The following is a 7,549-nucleotide window of genomic DNA, read 5'->3' as shown; positions in this document are numbered from 1 at the left end:
GTTTCGCGTGGGGAGGAGGAGGAGCCCGGCCGAGACAGAGCCTGCGGGGCGTGCAAGCGGCGGCCCTGTCCAGCTTTCCCGTCGGGTCCCGCGTGGTAGGAATCCAGGCGAGACACGTCCGGGCGGGGCTCGGACTTTGCGGCCCCGTCGAACTTTTTCCCCTGTCCCCGAAGCGGGCAAGGCGAGCTTGGCCGGCGAGGGGCGGCCGAGCCGTCGGCGGAGCTGAGCCATCCGGCCGTTTTGGGGCCAGGAGGCGCTGGGGCTGAGCCGCGGCGTCCAGGAAGGCGGCGGCTTGGTGGGCGCCGTCCAGGAGCAGGCCTGGGGCGTCTGGGTGCAGGAGGAGAGCCTGCGGGCCGCCGACGGAGGCGAGGCGGAGGCGGAGGCAGGGGAGAGCCAGGCCCCCTCCACGGCCCGTCGGGGCCTCCGTCGGGCCGTCGGGCTGCCGTGGGCAAGCGGCTGGTGCTGTGGGCCGGCGAGCGGCAGGGCGCGGGGGCGCAAGAGCAGGCGGGCCGCCGCGCAGAAGAGCCTCGCTGCGGCGTCCAGGAGGAGCAGCCTCGGCCAGCCGGGGCGGAATCGCCGCCCCGTCGGTTAGCATCGCAAGCGGGGCTTTGCCCGGCCTCGGTGGGCAGCGTGGCGCAGGAGGAAGAGGGGGAGGAGGGCCGGGCCTCGTCGGGCCAGCAGGAGGTGGGTCTCCGCGCCCAGCACCAGCCGCAAGGCGAGCGCGAGAGCCGGGACGCGCCGTCGGGCCTGTGGGCGCGCTGCCAGCCGGAGGGCCACTCCGCCGGGCAGGAGGGAGGCGAGCGGCGCGGCGTGCAGGAGCAAGGGGAAGCCGTCCGCGGGTGCAAGCGGGGCGGGACCGGCTCTGACGCCGTCGGGGCTCCGCTTAGAGCCCCCGGGCCAGTTGCACGAAGCGGGCAAGCCGGCCTTTTGCACCCCGCAGCCCGGAGGGAGAGGCGTGCAAACTTGCGATCTCTTTCCCGACCGTCGGGGAACGGAGCCAGGCGGCTGGGCCAGCTTAGACGCCGCTCTCCAGCGGTCCCTGGGCCGCCGCTGGCTGTGCCCAGAGAAGCCTGAGACCTTCCCGGGCCGGGGAGGGACGGTTGCGGGCTTGCAAAGCTCGTCGGGGGAAGGGGTGTGTGTGTTTCTGCCCGTTTTCTGCCCGTCGGGGGGTGTTTCTGCCTCCCTCCCCGTCTCCCAGCCGCTTCCTGCAGCGCGAAGTCCCCGCCCTGCCCTGCGCCTTTGCAGCGGCGTCTTGGGTCATCTGGAAGCTGAACCGGTGGCCCTGCCTGCCCGCAAGCCGTCCTTAAAAACCGCCCTCGGGTACTGTACAACCTGATCATTCCCCTTCCCCACCCCCCCCACCCCACCCCGCTTGGGCTCTATTGTCTTCCCCGGGCAGGACGGGGTGCCAGGCGTAACCACGGCATCGCTTTTGCCCAATGCAAGATTGGCACCCGTCGCCCGCGGGCTCCCGCTTGCAAAAGCTGAAAACCTCGCAGCGCACATCCGACGGCTCATTGCCCCGTCCCGAGAGTTTCTCCGTCGCCCGCGGGCTCCCCTTGCAAAAAGATGAAAACCTCGCAGCGCAACCCCGACGGCTCATTGCCCCGTCCCGAGATTTGCACCCGTCGCCCGCGGGCTCCCGCTTGCAAAGCCTGAACCGCTCTGGACAACTTCGAGGGTTTTTTTTTTCCCCAGTGCCACATTTGCACCGGTGGCCCGCGGGCTCCCTCTTGCAAAAGCTCCACCTGGAACGATTTGAGACCCGCGCAACTTTTCTGCCAGGCAGCTTCTTGGGGGCTCGCCGCCACCAGGGGGCGCCGCTTCCCCGACGGTGTCTCGCCATTCCGACGGGTCTCTTGCAAAAAAGGAAGCAGGGTTGCGCGTGTTTCGAGAGCTCAGGATCGCTGGGCGAGGGAGGACGCAGCAGCCCCCGGGTGCAAGGCGGAGTAGAGGGTGGGGTGGTCTCCGACTCGATGCCCGCATCTGATGAGGGTCGCCCGGAAGGAACGTCTGGACGGAGGCAGCGAACAGGTGAGAGACGTGCGGTTGCTGGAAGTTCCTTGCAAACTTTTTTTCCCCCTCTCTCTCCAGTCGATCTTGGTTTATTGCAAGCCTGGATGGATGGATGGGGGCCCTCCCCCCAGTTTATTTGGGGTCCCCTGGTTTCTGGTGTGGTGGAAGACTTGTGTCGTGTCGTGTTGTGTGTGTTGTGTTGCATTTCCAGGAATGGCAACCCTTCCGCCTTTTTGTAAGAAAAGAAAGGGGAAAGAAAACAAGGGATGCTTTGCGTAACGGTTGCATTGGTGGAAATGTGTGTGTGTGTGTGTGTGTGTGTGTTGGATTTTCAGTAACTGCAACCGCACACTTTTATGGAAACGAAAGAAAAACGGGTTGCGTTGCCGGGGAAAGGAAAAAGAGATGCTTTGCCTAACGGGAGCAGAGTTTAGTTGCAAAAGTGGAGGAAGTGTAGCTCAATAAATTTTGCAAGAAACTGCAGCCTAAAAGGAAGCAGTTTAATGTTTAGAATAGAATAAAATAAAATAGATATTGGAATGAAAGAGTAGAGTAGGATAGGATAGGATAACAGAATTGGAAGGGACCTTGGAGGTCGTCTAGTCCAACCCCCTGCTTAGGCAGGAAACCTCTGTACCATTTCAGACAAATGGTCATCCAATCTCTTCTTAAAAACTTCCAGTTGTTGGAGCTTAAAAAGTGGGATGGGTGGAATTAATTGTCCTGGTTCCCCCAGCAGTTTTCTTGGGGTTCCTCCCCCCACTAATTGATCCCTTCTCTAGGAGCCAGAAATGAAAATAGCAGGGTGCTAGTCCTCATTGTCACAAAGGAGATTTTCCTTAGTGAGGTATTAGAAGCAGCATCTGGGTTGTGTGTGTGTGTGTGTAGTTGTTTTTTGAAAAGTATATAATTCGTTATTCTCCCCTTTCCCAAATAGTGTATAAGGTCAGAATTACCTACCTGCCAGTGATTATTAGTACTTATAGGAAGTACAGATTCCTGGCAATCTGCTCCTTTTGAAATGAGAGAGCTCAAGTCAGCGAGCCAAGCCATGGGGCTAATTGAGATGCATCGGACTGCCCTGTCTCTTAATTCTGTTGGGTATCGCCTTCTTATTTTGGTTTATTTCTAAGATGCAAGGAAAAAAAGCCTGATGGAGCAATTAGCGCCTGCCCCCCCCAAAGCATAGGGTAGGAAGGGATCCAGGAGGTCATCTAATCCAACCCCATATCCAGTGCAGGAATCTTCGTAGGCTGCACAGATAAGCAGTCCATTTTCTTTCTCGAAGAACTACGACAGAGTTGAGGGAGTTTTGCCCCCATTTTATGACTTTCCTTGCCATAATTGTTAAGTTGACTCGTGGTTGTTCAGTCCGTAACACGTCATTAAGTGAATCCAGCTTTACTGTGGGCTTTGCTGGTCAGAAGGTCGCAAAAAAGGGGATCATGTGACCTTGGCACGCTGCAGCCGTCATAAATACAAGTCGGTTGCAAAGCAACCGAATTTTGATCACAAAATTCAACAATCGTAAGTGTGTGACGGTCGTAAGTGTGAAAAACGAACCTAAAGTCACTTTTTTTAGTAGTTGTAACTTTGAACAGTCGTTAAACGAATGGCTAGAGATTGAGGGCTACCTCCAAAGAAGCATATTACAAAACACTCAAAAGACAATTCCACAACAATGGGTCAAAGGACAATACAGGAGGAAAATATTTATTATTATTATTATCATGAAAATAAATGCAGAGGGGACCCAATTATTGACCGCAGATAAACACGGAAGGGGCCATGGGGTCAGCCAAAGCAGTTTTGGCCTCATGATCAAAATGTCTGAGAAAACATTTCTTGAGTGTAAAACAGCTCTGAAAAGACTTGAGCAATAAGGGGTAGAACTCCGTGCTTAAATAATATTTCCTTATTTAGAATGTACTGCAGATAATTCTCAATTTATAACTATTTATTTAGCAACTGTTAAGCAGATTAGAAAAGAGAAAAGAACATAGGATAGGAGTAAAACTAGAACAACACTGAACAGGACACAAAATAAAATAAAATAAAATTATAGTATAGAAGTAGAAAAGAACACAGAATAGAATAGAATTACAGAATAGAATTAGGAATAGAATAGAACAGAACAGAAGAACACAGAATAGAATAAAATGAATAGAACAGGACACAAAATAGAATAGAATAGAATAGAATTGCAGAATAGAAATAGAAAAGAAGAACAGAACATAGAATAGAACCAGAATAGAAGAACACAATAGAATAAAATGAATAGAACAGGACACAAAATAGAATAGAATAAAATAGAATAGAATTAGAGTGCAACAGAATAGACTGGTATTACAGAACAGAAATAGAATAGAACAGAACATAGAATAGAATTGAATAGAGTTAAGAATAGAAAAGACATAGAATAGAATAATAGAACAGAACAACAGAGTTGGAAGGGACCTTAGAGGTCTTCTAGTCCAACCCCCTACTCAAGAGCAAGAATTCCTATACCACTTCAGACAAATGGTTGTCCAATCTCTTCTTAAAAACCCTCCAGTGATGGAGCCACCCACAACTTCTAGTGGCAAGTCATTCCACTGGTTAATTGTCCTTACCTTAGGAAGTTTCTCCTTCATTCCAGGTTGCTTGTCTCCTGGATGAGTTTCCATCCGTTGCTTCCTGTCCTCCTGCCTTCAGGGGCTTTGGGGAACAGCTTGACCCCTTCCTCTTCTTTGGGTCAACCCCTCAAATATTGGAAGAAGTTGAAGTCCACAAGCCTTAAAGTTGCCAAGTCTGCCGTGTGTGTGTGTGTGTGTGTGTGTGTGTGTGTGTGTGTGTGTGTGGTTTCCATGCACGGCTGACAGCTGGAAAACTAAATCCAGATGAGCCGGAAATAGAGATTCTCCTCATGTGGTTGGGGTTTTCTTTGGGGGGGCAAACAACCAGATGGAGGAACAGATGTGTACTCGGAGGGGGCGAGAACTGCAAGGAAAAAAAAAAACCCCAGCAAATTCCACCCTGGAGTCTTTTAGGATTGGAAATAAAACTGCCAGCGTTGCTAATATGCTTTCTGCATTTTGGAAGACTTTGAAAAGGGGTGCCCCAAATTTTTTTCCCATCCCTGAAATTTTATTCTGTCTCGGACAGGGTGGATTCGATTTAAATCAAGTCGGTTTAAATCAAGCCGGTTTAAATCACGATTTAAATCGCTAGTCAAGAGGGTTGATTTTAAATCCACTCGGTTTGAATGGTACTTTTTGAAAGAGCCGCTGTCGTCTCTGCTATGAAATTGTGCGAATGCATCCATGCAGCACATTTTATCTCAGCTGGCAGAGCATAGATTCATTGAAAAAAAAAATGTAAATATTGCAGAAAATCTACAGCCTCCTGCTACATAACTGAGCTCCGTTTCACGCTGAATAAACTTAAATTATGAATGTATCTTAGAATGGAAAACTACCTTTTAGAGAGATTTTTACTCCAAAAGCATTTCTATTCAAATAAATTGGATAAAAATGTAAAAAAAAACATGATTTAAATTTTAAAAAATCTAATTTTTTTTTAAAATCAATTTTTATCCACCCTGCCCTCAAAATAAAATTTTGGGAAGTCAGAATTCCAGATTCCTCCTGATTTTTTTGGCATTTTGCATTTGCGTTCTTGTGGGGTTTTTACAACCGCGGCGGGTAGTCCTTGACTTATGACTACAATTCAGCCTGACAGTTCCGTTGCTAAGCGTGACAGTTATTCGGTGAGGTTTGACCCAATCTATGGCCTTTCTGGCCACTGTTGTTAAGTGAATCTCTGCAGCTTGGTGTCCTAGGGCCGTTTTTCACACATCCCCACGGTTACGGGACCAAAAATTCGGTCCCTTCAGCAACTGCCTTGTACTTACGACGGTCGCAGGGTCACGCGATTCCCTTTTGCGATTTTCTGACAAGCAAAGTCAAGAGGGAGAGAAGCCGGATTCACTTAGTGACCATCTGACCAACTTCACAACTGCACTGATTCACCGAAGAACCCCAACAGAAACAGTCATAGAGGTGGAGTTTTCGCCACCCAATTCGGAGGCTGCGAGTTTGATCCGAGGTTAGAGACCGATATTTCTCTCTCGGGACACGATCAGAATATATCTGCCGAACAAAACTCCGCATCGGGGACAGGAAGGGCATCCGGCCAGGAAAACATGGCGAGCTCCATTCAGTTGTCCAGACTTTCACCCCGCAAGGGATTATGGGGTCATTAATTGAATGAAGATGAAAAAAGGTCGTAAGGAGGGGTGCGAAACTCCACAACTGTTTTGCTTAGCAGTGGAAATTTTGGGCTCAATTGTGGGTCGTATGTCGAGGACTATATCAGGAGTCTCCAAGCTTGGAAACGTTAAGACTTGTGGACTTCAACTCCCAGAATTCCCCAGCCAGCGTAGCTTGTTCTCTTGTGATCCCTTCCTCTGCAATCTCTCTCTCCACTTTGGTAGGTAAGAAAGAGACACGTCTGGCTGGGGGATTCTGGGAGTTGAAGTCCTCCAGGTTTAAAGTGGCCAAGTTTGGAGAATCCCTGCGATTACTTTTCCTCTTCTCATCCTTCCTTTCACCCATCTCCTCCCACTTATGACTGCATGAAAGGAACTTGGTGGCTTTGTATCCTTACGATTTTTTAAATTGACTGGTTTACTAGTATAATTTGATTTGATTGCTTATTATTACGATGTTTCCTAGTATGATTCGATTGCGGATTTTGCACCCTTTGATGATGATTAAGCGTTATACCTACGATCCTTGATGAATGTATTTTATTTTTATTTTTATATACACCGAGAGCATTTACACCGAAGACAAATTCCTTGTTCTGTCTTCCGCATCAGGAGTCTCCAACTTTGGCCACTTGGAGACTTGTGGACTTCAACTCCCAGAGTTCCTCAGCCAGCATAGCTTGCTCTCTTGTGATTCCTTTCCTCTCAGAACTTTGGAGGAGGAATTCTGGGAGTTGAAGTCCACAAGTCTCAAAGTGGCCAAGTTTGGAGACCCCTGATCTATATAATGTGTAGCTGGGCACAATAAGTAAATACCAGTTTGGGGTTTAATTCAGTGACCGGGCTTAGGGTGTTGTGGTGACGGCCTTCTCCCCAATTCCCCCCCCCCCCGTAAGGGACCCCCCCCTCTCTTAAAGCATCCCCCTCCCTCAAGGGAAGCAGCGACTTCTTCCCAGCTGGGACACAATGGCTCAGCTATTCAGGGGCTCCACTAATCCGTCTGACGGGTGATAACCAGGTGTCCAGTCAGGGGAGGGAGAGCCTTGATTCCCGGTCGTCCTCGACTTAACGACCACAATTGAACTGGACATTGCTGTGGCCATTCGTTCAGGGAGCTGCGTCGTGACTTTTCCTGGCCACCGTTGTTAAGTGAATCACTGCTGAGAGTCAGTCAGTCAGATGGCTCTCCTGGCGTGTGGAACTGGCTTCCCTGTGGATTTTGCTGGTCAGAAAAGGGAAACACATCACACACACACACACACACACGATATGGCGACTGTCGTA

The 7,549-nt window shown here is 50.2% G+C and overlaps 1 long non-coding RNA gene across 1 annotated transcript; it reads right to left on the bottom strand.

The window, feature by feature from the left end:
• Positions 1–1,453: 1,453 nt before the first annotated feature.
• Positions 1,454–1,794, bottom strand: LOC148131026 (uncharacterized). Its single transcript, XR_015749548.1, has 2 exons — positions 1,578–1,794; positions 1,454–1,492 (listed from the first exon to the last, which is right to left on the bottom strand). It is a non-coding gene; the product is annotated as an uncharacterized LOC148131026 (long non-coding RNA).
• Between the last annotated feature and the right edge of the window lie 5,755 nt (positions 1,795–7,549).

The sequence above is a fragment of the Notechis scutatus genome, chromosome 4, assembly GCF_049901735.1.
Source record: "Notechis scutatus isolate UNSWTSFEM ecotype Mainland chromosome 4, rNotScu1.2, whole genome shotgun sequence".
NCBI lineage: Eukaryota > Metazoa > Chordata > Lepidosauria > Squamata > Elapidae > Notechis > Notechis scutatus.
This window is presented reverse-complemented; position numbering and strand designations above follow the sequence as displayed.